The 18,194-nt window shown below is 41.8% G+C and overlaps 1 protein-coding gene across 1 annotated transcript in view; it reads left to right on the top strand.

Annotated features, from left to right (window-relative positions):
- The window catches only part of ZDHHC8 (zinc finger DHHC-type palmitoyltransferase 8), a 111,141-nt gene that overhangs the window by 65,777 nt on the left and 27,170 nt on the right, over positions 1 to 18,194 (top strand). The gene's annotated exons all lie outside the window — the stretch shown is intronic.

The raw sequence follows: 18,194 nt of genomic DNA, 5'->3' as shown, positions 1-18,194 counted from the left end.
AGGAAGGACTCTCCAGTGCTTGTGCTGTTCAACTTTAAGAGAATATTAATGTATAAATTGATGAGATTTTATGGTTACCTGAAGAATGTATGGAAACAGGGAGGGCAGGACTGGAAGTGGGGGCATTCCATTTATAAACTACAAACCCAGCCCCTGCTGTTTATAGTATGGAGTTTGTGTCCTATAGCACAGCTATGGTGAGAAGCCAGTCAGAAGCATGTTCTGATTTGACTGTGCTTATGAGATGTTTTGTTTTCATTAAGTTTATTTGCATATCTGAATTTGTCTAAGAGAGACCTACTGAACAGTGTTTAAATTAAATTTTAGCATTTGCTAGAATAAAAATGAACATTGTGCAATTGATGACAAAAACTACATTTTCTGCAAGCATCACAGAGGACTTGGGCATAACTAACACAGTACCTTATGCAAATATTCTTAGTTGAAAAGGAATTAATCCCTTTCCAAAGGGCCAGCACAAATCTTTCAATGGCACATAAGCCTGCTTTTGAGGGAGCAGGTGCTTAGCAAGTCCTGAGGATTCTGATTTCTAAACTGTACACTGCATTGACACATACAAATACCTTTAAAACAGATTTCCAAACTCTTATTATTTCACAAATTTGCTATAAATTCTGTATTTTGTGAATTTAGATGTTGTCTACATGGCCATGCAGAAATTCTTCAAGGGCAGGTTCACGTCATTCTGGAACTGAGCAATATCATCTTTAAGTTTGTTCTTGAACAAAGCTGTAATTAAGGATTGGCCAGGTCCATTTGCCAAGCTGCTCATTTTGATCATTCATAGCAAGACACCCTTATTTTGTAAAAATCCTTTTGTTGGTGAAGACAGCAGGCAGGTTCTATTCTGTCCTCGAAGAAGGTGGCTTGGTGCCAGTGTCAGCAGCCAGCAATCCAAAGTGTTTTGTTTAATCACAAGATTAATTTTTCCTTTTATTGGCTTTTCCTTTCAATATCACCAAGCATGACATGTTGTAAAACAGAAACACTGGTTGAACAAGGGTTGGCGAGCATCTCTGAGCCCCCTGGCTATGTTGATAGCAAAGTGAACATTTGGCTTGATGAGCAGCCAGTAGAGACTCCCAGGAAACCAAACTGGGAGAACACACTTGTCAATGCATGGGCTGTGTGCCTGGTGAGGAAGAGGGGAAGGGAAAGCAAGATGCACCTGGGTGTAAGAGCTATACTGGGACTCACGTGCTTTTCCTCCTTTTTCCTCCTTTAACATTTCAAGCATCTGCAGTTTCAGTAGCACATCAGACACCTGAGTTATTGTGTGGTAGATCCAGTCCATGGATGGTCTGTGGTTACATTAGAATGTATTTATTTTAACTTGAGTGTGGCCATATGCAAGTTAGCTTCTAAAAGAAAATGGCAGAGGATCCAAATCAAAGTTAAAGATTTGTATTCATCCCACTAAACACAAGGACTTGTGCCTTGCATTGAACCATATAGGGAAAAAATTACTTTTTTTTTCCAGAAAGATGATTCAAAGCTTCTTTATTCTCAGAGTTTTCAGCAGTGACTGGATGAGCATCCCTGGTGTTCTGAGCCATCATGCAGAAATCTGGTCATGGGTGGGAGTGCTTATGGTGGAGGGGCTTTGTCTGCTCCTGTATCTGCAAACAACCACATCTGTTCATCTTTATTCAGGGGACTCTGGTGGTCTTGGAATGGAAAGTTTAGCAGAGTTTGGTGTGAGTGCAAGAATGGATAACTGCTTGGCAAAGACTTGTGAGCTTCCAGAACTCTGCATTTTGAGGGTTATTAAATATTTTAAATTTACATGATTCTGTCTTTCTACAGTCTATATTATAACCTATGAATATTGTGTTCCCAATGGACAGATGCTAGAACTTCACTGGGTATAGAGGAAGGTAGGTGTAACTTCAGAGTAGTTCCTTTTCAACTAAGATTTCTGGTTTTGGATTTGACTTGTTTTACTGACATCTTCAGCATAATAGCATGGATTTGCATGTACCTTTTTCAGCCAAAGTTGATTTATTGGCTTTTCACAATCAAACAATAGGGCAAACAATAATGTTTATCTCCTGTATGAATAATACAACTGCTAAAAGATCAGGAACCACTTCATGGTATAGTCAGCTGCTGCTGGTAATTTGTCAATGTCAGGCTCCTCTGAAACCAAAGGTTAAAGATTGCTGCCCTGACCTGTGGTTGTTCCAAGTTCCCATGTGACAGGAGCTGCTCCTGTCAATTCCTTCTACTACTAGAGATCCTTCTGCAGTGAAACTGTTCTGTGATTGATAATCTTGAAAAGATTTCAATAGCTCTAAAGTAAAAATTCACAAATGTCACTTTTTCAAACAGACAACATGTGGCAGCTCTCAAGGAAGCGGCCTAATTTTTTGTTTCAAGGATTAAACTTCTAAGCCCCAGTTTCCACTCTTGCCTGCTCCCTTGAGGAGCTGAAACTTGAGGGTGGGGGGATTATGTACGGTTATGCATTTGTGTAAATATGAAACATTGACTGGAAATTGCAGGAGGAGACTGCAACCAAACAGCTGTCTTTGCAAATTTAATATTTACTGCAGAGTTAAACAAAATGCCTTATTGTTTAGAGCATTATTTGCCTTGGGCATTGGCTTAGACAGACGCATTGGCTGAAAAGAATTTCCTAACTCCCTTTTCCACACAACAGAAGATTAAGTAGATAATAGCAACAATTGGCTGTTTTGATCTGGCCTTGACATATGTTCCAAGCATCTACTTCATGATTCAACTACATTATTTTTCTCTTTCATGGCTGCAGCATTTTACTCCTACTTTACCATTGCTGCCACTTATGAGCCATCAGGGGCTTCTTTCTGAGCCTTCTTTCTGGTCAGAACGAAACAATTACAAGAGGTTCTTGCTGCATAGTATGTAAATTCTTTATGCACAGGGAGTATTCCTGACATGTTATTAGTATGCAAAGTTTTCCAGAGTTAAGAAAAATCTCCATTGAAGGTAAGAAGTTCAAATCAAAAATCAGAGGAATTGCATGAGGAAGATTTAGTATCCTTGGTAGTCAAAAGCCCAGAAGAGTTGTGATGCTACATGGTGTTGGTAATGAAAGTTGGAGACAATGAATGGCAGAATATTTCTGTGCAGAGCTTTACCCTGAAGTTTCTCTGGCTGTCCTCATGAACCATTTCACCATCTGCTAGGACGAGGCTTCTGATTAGCAATAAAAGTGGGTCACATAAATTTCCTGCATTTTCCCCAGGCAACTGCATTCAAACCTTTTTCAAAATGCTTACTTGGTTTCTGAACAGAATTTATGAGCTGGCAGAGGTTTAACTAGTTCACTCCTTGATGCAAATGGAAGTTGTAGGAAAAGCTGTAGAAGTCCTGCTTTCCTTTTCTGTGTGCTGCTCTGTAGACAGGGCCAGCTGATACAGCAGGAGGTTGGTGACAGTGTTGCTGCCCATCTCTGGAACGCAAAGGTTTGAGGCTTCTGTCTATCATTTTGACCAGGCTCGAGGGTGGCTCCAGCTGGTGCTCAGCTCCAGCTGTGCTGGAAGGTATTTTTTTGATTCCTGTGCTTGTACTACAGTCCTGTTCCTGTCAGATCTTTGATCAGAAGGAAGAGATGCACTTGCACTTACACCGAGGAAAAATTGTCTTCCTGCGTGCTTAGGCAACATGTTAGTCTCTTAGTCTGTTTTATATTATCAGTGAATTGCAAAGTCCACATTGTAATTAGCTTAAATGAGAATATGGAGTAGAGTCTGACACAGTGGAGTTGCAGCAAGTGGTTGCCAGAGCTTTGAGGGGCCAGAGTTTGCAGCCACATTAAGACAGGACATAACTAGAAGTACCTGAAATTTGAGGGTGTATCTTTATTTGACCCATTTTCCTCTCACACAGCTGTAGTGGCAGGACATGAGGGAGAACTAAATTATTATAATACCCATAGCACTGTCTTTCTTTATGCTTATTTAGTTGCTGTGTCTGAGTCTATGAGCAGTCTGCACATGCTACAGGCATTGCCCCTGTTTCAAACATGGGGGTTTCAACACAGAGCACTCAGTGACCAAGAGTTAAGGATCTGCCAGTGTGGAAGTGAGCAGCAGACTGGTAGAGTTGCTTCAGTTACTGAAATTAAAATACTTAAGCAAACTGACTAAATAGGCTTCTGCATCTGCATTGCAGATTTGCACTGACCTGGTAGATCGATGTTAGGCTTGGCTGTGCTAATACAATTTTTCTACCAGACTGCAGTTAATTACCCAATACTGGCTGGCAGCATCCACTTGTGAGGGTGTATCCACTCTGCAGAGATGGGATGCTTAAAGAGCAAAATATTTCAAGGTGATTCTCACAGCCTGGCCTCCACTTGTGAGTGTTACAGTGGAGGAAAGTCCATATAGCACTGGAGACAACAGCACTGGTTGGCTAAAATGTGACTGTATAGAAACTGAAAATGGAGGGGAAGGTACAGTAATCCAGTATGGTAGTGTTGGCTTTTACTGAGTATATATTCAAAATGCCGTCATTAAAGACAAAGGTAAAACATGTTTTTCCTATTCACTAGAAGGACTTTGTGTCTACTGAAAAAACCAGAAATTTCCAAAACTCAGAAGTTTCCAGAGAAATAATGAGCAAATGAATGTGTCCTTTCTGAAAACATTTTTTGATCCAGGAGATGCTATTCTTATTATGCCTGTTTGTCTTTGTGAACTTCTGTGAAGTCACACTGCAGTTAGACTAGGTGTCAAGCCAAACACAACTGTTTGTAGTATTGTTTGCACACAAAGCAAGGTGTGGTGTTAGAAGTAGTTTTCAGCATAAAAGCAAATGACTAACAATAGATTTCACTAGTAGAAAAAAATGAATCTAATTGGTTCAGCCAACAACTTTGCTAGTTAAAAAGAAAAAAGCCTGAACAAACCCTGTCCTTTCTGATGGAGGTTATCCAAAAAATCTTTCACACTGTTATCAGTCTGCAAATCAACTTGACACAGTCATTGGTTCCTATAATTTGAGATCGGGTGGTAACTGCTGGATTTTAACTCACTTAGGACCCACTAGCAGAGCCCCTTGGGACTGGCACTTTCACCATTGGACATGGCTCTGTCAGGCAGCTGCAGGTCATTTACTCTGGCTCCTGAGTCACAGTGTAGGAACCCTTAATCCAAAACGAATGCTGGAAATTGTCCCCTGTGGACCTGGCAAAGTCATCCAAGCTGAAGACAGATGGGAAATTACAACAATTTGCAAGAGAGATGTTCCAGAGAGGTTCTGCTTTTCGTGCTTTGTGCTCCTAACTCGGGGAGGGGGAGCTGGAGGTTTAACTGTCTTGCAGACAGCTGCGAGCCTGTGTGCAGACGATTCTGGAGCTTCCCAAACTCCATGTGGTGTGTGTGTGTGTGTGCATCATGGGCTGGTGGAAAAACAAGTCACGCATTCTCCAGCCTGTCACCACGGGCTTTCTTCCTTTTTGAAGGGTGCTGAGCACTTTAAGTTCTTTTCTTTGTCACTGGCTGTGCTGTTGTAAATGAGCAACACAAGACTGTGTAATTTGAACAATTCAACACCCAAGTGCTTGTGCAGGCGAGGGGTCGGAGTCGAACCAAACACATAGGAAACAAACTCCTGGCAGAAAGGGAACCTGTTCTCCTTGGCTGCTCTTCCCTTTGCCCAGGCAGCCCTTCTGCCAGAAGTGCACACCCAGGTTGACTTTTCCAAAGGAATGGTTGAACTGCACGGATGGCGAGAGGCCCCTCGGTGTCTGGAGCACTGGCACAGGGGCTCCAGTGGGAGCACACCCTCTGCAAAGGCTCTGCTTTTTCTACATCTGTTAGGATGTTCTGAATTCACTTTAACCCCTTTTATGTTTTGCTGGCAGAAATTGTGAATAATTGAAAACATTTCCAGTTCAAGGCAGGGTTCTGCTTTCTTGGCATCTGTTGCTATTCAGAATGAGGATACTTACATTTTCTTGCTGGCTGTGTTTACTGTATCTTTAGCATAACCATATCATTCTCTCTACCTTGTTTTTTTCCAACATACACAAAAAGTCCCTGGGAAACTAAGCCATGGTTATATGAATTTGAGAGAAGCAAGGAATACCAAAGGAGCTGCTGCATAGCAGTTACTAAAGAAACCAGGCAGATGCATTTTCTCATCTTGCACAGTTAAGACAACTAACGTGTAGCTTTTCTTTCTAATAACCTTCTGAAGGAGAGCTGTGTTCTCTACAGCCTTTGCAAGCATGGAGTCTTGCAATTCAGAAATATTAACAATTCCTAAATAATTATTAATTCAGCAAGGCTGATTGCTTTTATTCATGGCAGGAAAGGATGCAGTCAAACCACAGCCTCCAGATGTCCCAGGGACTGTGGTTTGCCTTGAGCTGTCATGGGGAGGGAGAAGAGAGAATATTATGCTTTGGAAGCTAAATACAGAGTTAAACTGCTGTATGGCAGATGGATCTGGTATTGTAAAAAAACAAAAACAAAACAACCTGCTGATATCTCTGTTTATTGTTGAACAGCAGATGTTGAAGAGCTGATAAAATAAGTGTGTCACTTATATCTAAAGCATAAACAATGTTAAAGGCTCTTTTCTTCTCTGTAGTGTGTGGAAGCAGGCCTGTAAGCATGACAGAATTAATATCACAAGAAGCTTTGGGAGGGCTTTTGTGACAGAAGATGAGGAAGGGGATGGGCCCCACTCCTCTTCTGCATCTCCATGCCCAACCTGGAGCAGTGTAAATCTCTTGTTTAAGGATGTACAAGTCTGTTGCTGAGAATCTCACTAATTTCAGCCATTCTTTTAGTAAAACTCTGTCCCTAGTTGGTGAAATTCTCTTGGGATGGTCTACAGCATTTTCCAGTTAATTTTTATTGACATATCTTTGTATTGTTTTAAATGGAAAACAAAATGGCTGAAGTTAATGTTAAAAGTGAGGTGTTTCTAGAGAAAAAAAATGTGCTGAATTGTGGAATATATAAATTGTGAAAAAAATAACCCCCAACCGAGTCATTCAAACTACCTGACTATGCTTTTTTCAGGTAAATAAGCAAGAGCCTGTTTTTAGTCCAGTGAATAAGTGAGAAAAATATTACCTGGATGACTCAAATGTGCATCCTGGAATTAAAACATAAAAAAGCCACTCTTCTGGCTCTGAAAAATAAATTTGTTTTCATATTCACCAAAGGGTACTTTGGGGATTTAACTTCCCAGAATCATGGTTCATTTCTACCTTGTTCTTGCCCTGTGGAATCAGGTGCACTGTACTACAATTTCAGAAAGCATAAGTTTTCTTCAGTTTTCCTTAGAGTATGAATTGCAGCTCCATGCTTGTATCTTCTGATTACTCTAATTTCCTTTTTTTTTGTTTTCTCCCCCCAGTCAAAGGAGATGATGGCAAAATTTTATCTTAGCAAGCTTTGCTTTTGTGACTGTGGCCGTTCTCCTGTGATGTGCAGCTCCACACTTCCCCTATACATTGTGGCAGACTCATCTGCTGTTGAAGAGGAATGTAAAGGGCAGTGAGGTATCCTAGAGTTAAAGAAGTTTTCTAGTAGAAGCCAAAATTAGTTTGCTGGTGGTTTATGACTTTCAGGAAGTATTCAAGGAAGGAACGACAGGAGGGATAAGGGATTCATTCAGAAAACTGAAGAGTAAATTATTTTCATTACACTGTGTCAGCTGTTCAGCAAGAAGTAAGTGTTCATTTTTTTCTGAAAAGCAGAATGATGGTCCCTGCTCTTTAAATTAAATCAAGGGAAAAAAGCACAAATTAAGAACTTAACAAAGTTCAGGAGCAGCTGGGTATTTAAAAAGTACACATACTAATGCAAGCTATTGCCACTGGAAGCAAGGACAGAACTTCACAGACCAAATATCCCACAGTTCAGATCTGTAGCCAGACCTCTTGCTTGAAAATTTGGCCTGGAAATTTCTCAGCAGTTAAATCATAAAATGCTTGATGAGCCTCATTCTGGTCCCAGCTGGGAATCTGGAAAGTGTAATGTTTAAGCTGAATATTCACTTTGATTCTTGGAAATGAGAACAAGTTTCGTCAAGAAACTGTGTCTTTTTTTATTTTTCTTTTCTTTTCCATCCCTGAATTGGTTTGCCTATTACATATTGTTAGCAGATGGTGGCACATATGTCATTTCCATAGTCTTCTATTTTGGTATGGGAGCTGCTAATTGTGCCATTTTGACTTGGGAGTATTAAGCTTTGTTAATGCATCTCAGGTAGTTGTAATTTGCTTATGTTCCTGAATTATGGCCAAAGAATTGGGAGGGTTTTGGTTCATCACATCCAGCACATAATTGTACCTTTTCTGGTTATGCTGTGACTCTTCCAAAGAAATGCACCCCAAAAAGGCAAAACCCATGGGCTTTTAGTGAACAGTGAGGTATTAATAGGGAAAATAGCTACCCTGTGTCCACTGCACTGTGTGAGCAAGCTACTCTTCTGCCATCAGAAGTTCTGAGTGTGGGGGTATAGTCAATAATACAAAAGTAAAGCAGTGACACTTGCTCCACCTCTGTGGCTGCTGGGGGAATACTCAGCTCGTGCACTTTGGAATGGAATTGGCAAGAAAAAAATCTGTATACCAGGCTGAATGCCACTTCCCTGTCTCTGTAATTAAGATGCTATCTCCTCACAGGATGTTTTCTAAGAAAGTAATTTTGTTTTCTGTCAACCTGAATTGAATACCTGTGCACCAGCACAAATATTGGAAGACTCGCTTTATATTTTGTCCAAGCTGACAGAGACACTTAGACCTAAGGTGGTGATGCTGCTAGGTTTCATCATTTAAATAAAAAATAATTACTGTTAATGTGACAGTCACTGTGGTTTGTTTTAGGTTTTTATTGCTCCCCAAAAGCATTTTGGTTTTTGATGGGTTCTGTAATAAGATTTTCCCTGCAGGAGAAGCTGCCTCCAGAAGCCTGCCCTAATCCTGTTAGATGGTAAGCAGAGATGTTTCAGTCACTGATGTGCAGGCAGGGGAATCTTGGGACAGTGATTTAATAGTTTGACAAGGCTGTGAATCTCCTCCAGTAGTGATTCTTCTTGGTATCTGCATGGGAAGAGCCACAAGTCCTCTGCCTGTGTCACCTTTGCCCTGAGCCTGGGACATCTGTGTGCAGCTCTTCCCCTGGCCTTCCAGACCCATGGAGGCACCTGAGAATGCCTTTGAGTGGCCACACACCCAGAGTAAAGCAGCAACTGCACCGTGTTGCTCTGCTGCAGGAGGACGTGTGGGACTGCTCAGTCATTTGATTTAGAACAGGACAGTAGGAGGGAGAGAAGATGAAACAGTGCCTGAAAGTCGAGGAGATCCAAGGAAAGGAGAATAGCTCCACAGAGGGAAAAAGAAGGCAGATTTCTAGTAGAAATGTTTAGAAAAAGGCTCTTTTGACTCTGCTGCTGCCTGGGGGTGTCCTTCCCAAAATTAGAAAGGGGAATGAAGATGATGTTGTTGCTGGGGAAGGATGGAGATAATGAGAACAAACTGAGTTTGATGTGTTTCTTCATTTGATGAATGCAAATAGAGGAATGTGTTTAGTTTTATAATATTTTCACCAGGTTAGGCAGTGGAGTTGTGGTTTTGCACCCTTGGTTTTGTTTGAACTGTGTATATCTCTTGCTTGCAATATAATCTTACACACTTGCTTGCAGGCTCATGTGTCCCACTACCCTCTGCTGGGAGAAATGAGGATTTTTCAGCTCTGTCCTTGGGCCCAAAACAGTCCCACACCTCTGGCAGAAAAGGGCTGGGAAGCAATTTGGGAGGACCCCAGTTCTGTCCTGCTGTTGCTGGCATCCACTCTGCAGGGAAGAGATGTGGGGTATAAAAATGTGTCACTGTGTTTCAGAACAATGCATGGCCAGGAGAGGTGGTGCATATGGTGCCTGTGGTAGCAGGGGACTGAACAGGATGGTGTGTCCTGGTTTGTTTTGTTACCTTGGCTAGAATTGTTAGGTCTGTTCCAGTTTATGATTAAAGGTGTTTGCAAAATAGGCTGAATCACTGGTGATTCTCCTCTGATGTCCAGTTTCAAAAGGTGACTGGTACCAGCTGGTGATTTGAGAAGGGGTGAAACATCCCAAAGCAGGTGGCCACAGGAGCATGTTCTTTTCAAATGCAAATTTTTTATGTTGAAACATGAAGGTCTCTTATATTTTTCTTAAATCAGCTAAAATAATTTTGATTTTTTTATTCCCTGCTAAAGATCTTAATATATTAGGGTGCCTTTATACCTGCTATGCAAATGTTCTTTTTCAGTGTAGTGAGAATGAGGTATATAAATGTCATGCTCCCAGTTCAGGTTTCCATAAAGCCCCTTCAAAAGGATATTCCAGAGGGAAATTAAACATGAGATTCTAAGCGAGGCTTTTGTTTTATTACATATTTGCTCCAGTACTTGATATATGAGAATGTTTACACTTTCTACCCTGTCTTCTATATCTGTTTGCAATAGAGGTGCCTCTATCTCTTTGTTTTGTTTATCTCTTATATAAAATATGAAGTTCCTAATCATTTTGGTTCACACAGGGGAAGCTTGCAATAACTGCAGTAATTTTGCTGCACTGTGTGTCTAGAAATCTTGGAACAAGAGTTCAGATTGGAACTGGTTTCCTTTCCCACATAAGCAAGCGATTGCATAGATGAACAACCTTGTGTAGCATGTTATTCAGGCCATTGACAGGTATTGTTTCCAGATTTCAAAGGCAATACAAGATCCAGACAAGTTTGCAAGAACCTCTGGTTTCAATTAGTTGTAAATTTCCTGAACAGTGTTTTCCAGTTGTGGAAGAAATTTAACTGTTATCACCCACCTGACAGTATTTTCCTGCTCCTCCTTTGTCCAAGTCTCTGTAGTGCCCCAGTGCTGCAAAGAGCAGCTGGCAGATCTGTCAGAGCCAGCTGGGTATTGGGTATGTAGGTACAAGTGCATTGGTGCATTTGGTACATTTGGTGTATTGGTGCATTGGTACATTTGGTACATTGGTACATTTGGTGTATTGGTGCATTGATGCATTGGTACATTGGTGCATTTGCCCTGCCAAACACCTGGGTTGTGGAGGCAGTGTCAGACCTCACCTGCAGTGGATGGCCTGTCCTGTCCTTCCAGCTCCGGTCATGGAACATCCCTTACAGGGCCAGCTGGCATCTCGCTGCTGGTTCATGGAGGAGTGGCACATGTGGGAGAGGGATAAGATCCTCTGGTGGGATATTCCCTGGCAATGCCCACTCCCCCAGGCAGCCCCTCCAGCTCTTTTCAGAGCAGTGTTTTAGCAGGGCAGCTCTCTCCCTGATGCAGCCTGACACCAGGACACCCAGCCTGCCCAGGATCAACCTCAGACACCTGGGCTGTCTCTGCTGGTGTTCCCTGCTTTTCTTCTTTTCCCCTGCAACTTTGAAAGCACATCATGTTACCCCGTTCTCTGCTAATCCACCGAGGACATGATCACAGAGTTCAGAGCTCACACTGAATGTTTCTTATGCATATTGGCTCATTGTTTATTTAAGTGGCACATCCTTTAATCTAATAGACGCTGTCTTTTAGTCAGGTAATTGCTCCACTAGCTGTAAAGGGATGGTATCTTGTGAAGTTTAATTTCTTTCTACTGAGCTCATGTGGAAAACGAATATCTAAAAAATCAAATTAACTTTTCAACAAGGGTAATATAGACTGTCTTTTCACTGATGTCACCACCTCCCTCCTTATATCATAATATTTCTTTACTTGTTTCTCTCTCTCTCTCATCACCACATACTTAAAATGAGCTGCCTTGTTTCCATTACACCACTATCTCATGAATTCAAATGCTGAATGTGTACTAGAAGTTCTGCCAGTCTGTGGTTGGGGAATATATTGAGCAAGTGTACAAATCCTTGAATGCCAGTAGCTAGGATCACCTCAAGTGCGTCTGAATTAGGCTGCTGATAATTTAAACTTGTTTTTAAAAGCAACTCTGTAGCAGCAGCCCATCTTAGCTTTCCACATTGCTGGATTTATATGTGAATTGACAAGGATGAAAATAATAGAGAAACAGGAGAACGTCTTTCAGCCAGGGAGGGGCTATCCTGTGCTTTTTTCCCATCTTGGGATCTGGAAAATGCAATTCCATCTATACAACAAAAACTTGTGTTACTGATTGCTGAGAGGTCTGGGAGGTCATGAGGGTCACTAGTGGTGACCAAATAAACGGTGTTCTTTGTTAATCAAGGAAATGGGACTCTAGTGGACTCAGGATGAGGGGCTGTCCTTTTTAGCACTACTGTAGTTGGTGTGACATTCATTTTATAGTTCTGATGTTTGCAAATTAGAAGCACAAGTTGGCATTCCACATGGTGTTTTCAAAAATACTCAGAAAAACTCAGCTTGTGTAGTGTGTGTGTCCCTTTCAGACCCTGTGAATTATCTTGTGCCCTCTCTGAACACTGGACAGCTGGACTCTCATTATTGCTGGAAGTGGTGCACATGGGAGCACAGACAGGGCAGTGCAGCCTCATGCACTGAGAACTCTGCTGTGTTATGAATTATTGGTTCGTACAGCATCTTTTGGAGACAATTCTCTGATTTCCCATTTATCAAGATTTCTATGGCTTGATGATTTGCTTTTGTGACCTTTGGAATGGGCTGGAAGTTGCTCAGCTGTTGCAGTGCAGCGATGCTGGTGGCCAGCCATATGCAGACAGAACTGCAAAGGAATGCTACTGAGTAGCAGTTCCTTATTTTTCTAACCAAGTGGATTTAAAACTTCCAGAGTGACAGGGCAACTAGTGTCTCTCCTGCTGTGGTTATTCTGCAGTTACTCCTTATTATCCTTCTCTTCTGTCATGACCCAAACACCACCCATACACTCAGCTCTCTTACTGGCTGCTGGAAAAAGCAGGATTCATTTCCAGCTGCCCAGCATGGTACTGATAAAAGGTTGACACATGTCTGAGAAGCCCTGGATTACACTTGTCCTTGCCTCTTCCAGCTTGTATGGCATTTTAGGCTTTGCAAAGTCCAGGATTGAAAAAGCAAACAAAAGGTGTTTGTCTCTGGATTTGTGTGCTCACCCCATGTGCCTGCACCTAGAATCTGCTCTGATTTGCCCAAACACTGGCAATTGGCTCCTTTCTTGAGGCACCAGAGCATTCACTGCTTCTTGGAGTGATGCTGCTCACAGCCCATTAGACACTTGAAGTGCCATGAAGACCTACTGCCTCACTTTGCTATCAGCATCATCCTTCTCCTCATACAAAAACGTTACCCGTGTGCTCTGAAGTCCAGCCTGTGTGTACCCCAGATCAGTTTGCACTGAATGCCTTCCCTTTGAGGTGCAAATGAAGAGCTGGGCATTTCCAGTGCTGCTGCACTAATACAGCATAATCCTTTACAAGTACATCAGAACCTCTGTCCTGGGCCTTCACATATGTCAGTAAGTGCAGACTGACTCTGAGCAGGTCCTTAACTCCTTGCAGGACAGTGCAGGATTCAAAGCAGTGTGTAGAGCAGGATTTTGCAGGGTTGCTGTGTATTTGCAGGTGAGCCCAACCCCTGCCTGCCCAAGCCCTGCTCTGAGCAGTGTACAAGTGCAGCTCCTGGCTGTAGCCAATGGCATGGCTACAACTGGGGTTCTTGGGCTCACAGCAGCTACTGAGTGTGCAGAGAGCATCTCTGCAAGGCCTGAACACCGAGTCCAGCCCAGCCCAGGTGTCTGCTGGCCATGCACACGATGCAGAGTCACAGTGTCACAGCTCAAATAGCACGTCCTGCCCACTGGCTGCATGTCTGGGATGGCTGGACAGCTTCTGAATGTGAGGATGATGGATGTGTTTACCCCTGTGGTGGTCTCACTTAGATTGGGTTATTGGTATTCTTGTTCCTTCTCTGTTTCTCCCACATTAGTTCACATGACAATACTGGTTTTTCTCAAATATTTGAAGACTGTTAAAAAAGGGAGGAAGGGAACATGATCCAGAGCTTTCAGGCAGCTTTGTGAAAAGGGTAGATTGTGTTTTATTTTGGGAGTGATGTATAGCCCGGATAAGATTTTTCACCAAGGACCATTACATCTCAAGTTGACTTTTTAATTGATTTAACTCCTCTGATCTGTACATTGCCAGACATGAGCCACTAGCCTTTGGATGGAGTCCAGAGTGTAATGGAAAGTTCACTGAAACCCCATCAGCTCTTGTTAAACCTGAGTGAATTCTAGCCCAGCACATTTCTTGTGAATAATTAAACACAGTTAAGCAGGTGTTGTATTTGAACCTCTATCTCTAGTGTTCATCTGTATTTCAATGAGGAAGGGACTAATGAAATTAATGAGGTTTTTGGTGGTGGGATTTGGTGGTGGGATTTTTTTGCCTCTTCTGATGGATAACTGCACTTGAAAACTCGGGGTAGATGTTTTGGTAGGTCTTTTTTATCACCAGCATGAGCTGTTCTATGTAGCTCTCAGTTCTCATAATTTACTGCTTTTCAGTAATAAATTTTCCAGTATTTACTTGTCCTTTTCCCATTTTTTGGTAACATTTGGATTTGTTATCCTTTACTTTGATACCACTTTCTGTCAGTAAAACTGCCATACTCACAGTGAGAGTGTAGTGCTATGGCAACGATGTATTATCTGCAGTCTTACCAATGAGTAAGATATGGTGCAGAAATTAGTTCACTTATCAAAATCTGATGTGCAGAGGTGAGCAAAGAACCTGGCAGTCCAGAACCTCCTGCTATTTTCACAAGACCTGCTGTTCTGTTTCACATTGGTTATGACACTCACATAAATTCTCTCCTGACTGTTTCCAGTGATGCCTTCTTAAACCTACAGATGTCTCAGCACCTTGGAAAATATTTTTAGATGTACAATAATCTTCATGCTGTCTTTGATAGTGAGAAAAAATGGAAAATGAACACTTTTTTTTTTCTTCAATACTATTCCAGAAAGGTACTTTTCTGTAATTTCAGGGTAGGAAAAAGCATATAAATAGAAAAATCTCACCCAGACTGGGAAATGTGAGAAATGTGTTAGATTAACACTGCTAAAGACTAAGAGAGCTCTGCCCTTCTCTGCTCTGTGGTGCAGACTGGGCCATGCACAGCCTTCAGGATGTGTCTTGCACCTTCTCTGTCCCACATACAAACTGGTAGAATGGTCTTTAAGGTACAGTGTTTACATCCAATTCCAAATCCTTCTAAATCATGGGTGTTCAGAATCAGTCAATTGACAGCTCTTTCATTTATGTTCCAGCTGGTGCAGTGCTGGTTGAAGAGGACTTTTACCCCTGTGGACCTGTCCCTCCTCTGGTGTGTCCTCTCAGCCATCCTGGCTGTTGTGCCTTACAGGTTAGGGCAGCTTTTGGGTAGCCCAGGATGTTGGTTCCAGCTCCCAGGGCTGATGTTAGAAATGTTAAATCTTTGGTCGGATGATTAGAAATGGTTTATATGGATTTTACAGTGAAAACTTGTTCTTAACAGTCAGGTTTGGCTAGAAACTCTTGGAAAGGAATCAGGGACGGGCTTCTACACTCTTTGGTCATTGTTTGAAAGTTTCCAGTGAAATTAGTACTTGTTCTTAGTCAAATTATGTTTGCTTGTTGACCCCTCTTATCTAATTAGTCCCTACTTCACTGAGCTGCTTCTACTTGCATGCACTGAATCAGCTATTCCACATTACTCTTTTACCACTGTAATGGTGCCAGAAGTACATTTGAGTTAAGAGATGCTTTCTTTTGCATGTTATAACCCCATGCCTTATGATTTGTGGAGAAATGAATCATTTTGTTATGCATCAGCCATTTGAGGCTGAGGGGAAGGATGTGTGGTAATCTCAGATTACTAGGTGCAGCTGAGCAGCCGATTACACAATTTTGAGGGTCTACTTAGTAGGTGTGGATAATTGTCCAAAGTCTGGATGCCCATGCCTTGAGGTTACCACATCTCTGTGTGCTGTACAAGCAGCTTCAAGAAAGGGCAGGGTTGTAGCCTCCTGCCCCGTGTCCTGCTCCTTGTCTCTGGCCTCCAGACATGTGCACACATGTGCTTGTGGTGCCCCAGGCAGGCTGTAAAATGAACCACCGTTGTTTGTGGGGTAAATCACAGACCCATCCTCACACCACAGCCCAGCAGCAGGAGCCTCACCCCTGTCCCATTCAGGGGAGGCTGGTGGGTGCCTGGAGCTGCCTCCAGGGACACAAACACCACAGCCACCAGCCTGTCCCTAACAGAGATGCTTTAAGGCTTTCAAACTCTCTGCCCTGCAGTGGGGAAGATGGTCTGATGGGGGTCTGGTCTCATTTGCAGAAGAGGTAACGGGGGTGGCCAGGGGGAGTAGGTGTTTTTTGGTGGCTCTGTCATTGGTGGCCAGTGTCAGAGTTCTTGGAATCCTAGGCTCTATTCTCTGTGGCCTACTGTCTCTCTAAGCATGTTTTAATGAAAAATACCAAATCTTAATTTAGAGAAGGATTCAAGAAAAATGTCCTATTCAATTACTTAATTATAGGTGAACTATAATTGTAAGACACAAACATGTCTTGCTACAAAGCACCAGGCAAAAAAAAAGCAGAAAGGATTATTTGTTGTTTAATTTAGCAGAGGAAGGCAGCTGATCATGCTAAGTCTATCTGACACCTAGCAAGTTGTGTGATCCTATTTGTTAATCTTTTTAACTTTCCGTTTTATTAGGATAGGGTTTCAAGAGCAAATAGGATAAATGAGATTAAATCTGTCACCCTGAATTACTCTCCACTGAGTTATGAACAGAATCACTCTATGTCAGAGAATTATAATTATAAGGGAAATGCTGCCTGTGTAATTGTGTGCTTTGTTTGGAAAAATTTGAGATCCGTAATTATCCCCAGTGTGCCGTGGTGGCTTGTGCTGGCTCTGAATTTCTACGGTAGACAAAGCCAAGGGAAGTTTCTCTTTGGAGCAGCCCTTGACTCAGTGTGGCTGGTACCTGCAACAGTAGCAACATTACCCTTCAGGTCTTCTGGTTTAAGCCGGGTTTCCAATTAACTTGGAATAGGACGCACATTCTACTTTCAGAGAAAAATCTGGTGATGCTCCATTGGAGTATTATACACTGGTCTTGGCTCCATTTAATTCATATAGCCCTATAAAAGTTGTGGTACCCTTCCCACTGTATAATTCCATTGTGAGATGAGTTGAAAACACAAAACTGTAGCCTCTTGAAATTTTGGGTTCGCCAGCCAAAGAAAGCTTTAAATCATATGTGCTGTTTGTTTGGATTTGCAAGAACTTCTGTTAGGAAAAAGGAAAGGAAAAGTTCATTTATATTTGTTTCTATATAATTGGCATAATTGCTGCTGTAAGTTGATCTCCTGGAAAGATAACATACAAAAAGTAAAAAGAAACTCACTACAGGTCCTGCTTCAACACTTCTGCAGCTTTCTTCTTGAGGCAGAGGGGCAGAAGCCAGGCTTTTACATGATGGATTGGTGATAAAACAACCTGCTAGGCTCAGATTAGAATTTCTGTTATTTTGCCAAAAATTATATGTGCATTAGTGGAGGGGGGCAGGGAGGCTGCATCATTTTGGTGAATCCTATTGGAAATTTTATTTTCTTTTTCAGACCTTTTTACAGTTATGAGCCAGGACTTGATCTCCACATCTGTTGTTATTGGCCAGTCTAGTTTACAAATGAGGCCCCTTTTGTCCCATCTAATTTTATGTAATCTGTGATGCTGCATAACAATTCTGGGAAGAAGAAATGGAAGGATTGTGAACTGACCTTGTGGCTAGTATGTACAGTGACTCACTCTGTCCTTTATTTCAACTTCTATGAAGTCTTTTCAGATACACTGTTTACCCATTAAATGAGCTGTGCAGTTTATTCTATAGCTAAAATTCTTCCTAATATTTTGATATATTTTTTGGGAACATGACAAAATAAATCACAAATGAGAATGTTAAAAAATGCTTACACTAATCATCTGAGACAGTCTCTCTCCTTATAATCTTGTTCAGAGTAACTAGTTAAATTTAAGAAAGGGTTTCCTGTTCCTTGATTTGCCAACCTACGTGACTTTACTGCCGAGGACATCTCTCCTCCATGCTTGACAAGCAATGGGTAACTTCATAATCTTTCTCTGTGTAGGCAGTTACTTCATGGGAAGAAATTAAGTCAGTCATGCCCATTACTGAATCTAATTTTACTATAATTTAGAGGGAAG

The sequence above is a fragment of the Parus major genome, chromosome 15, assembly GCF_001522545.3.
Source record: "Parus major isolate Abel chromosome 15, Parus_major1.1, whole genome shotgun sequence".
NCBI classification, from domain to species: domain Eukaryota; kingdom Metazoa; phylum Chordata; class Aves; order Passeriformes; family Paridae; genus Parus; species Parus major.
The sequence above is the reverse complement of the archived record's forward strand: the minus strand, read 5'-3'. Positions and strand labels throughout refer to the sequence as shown.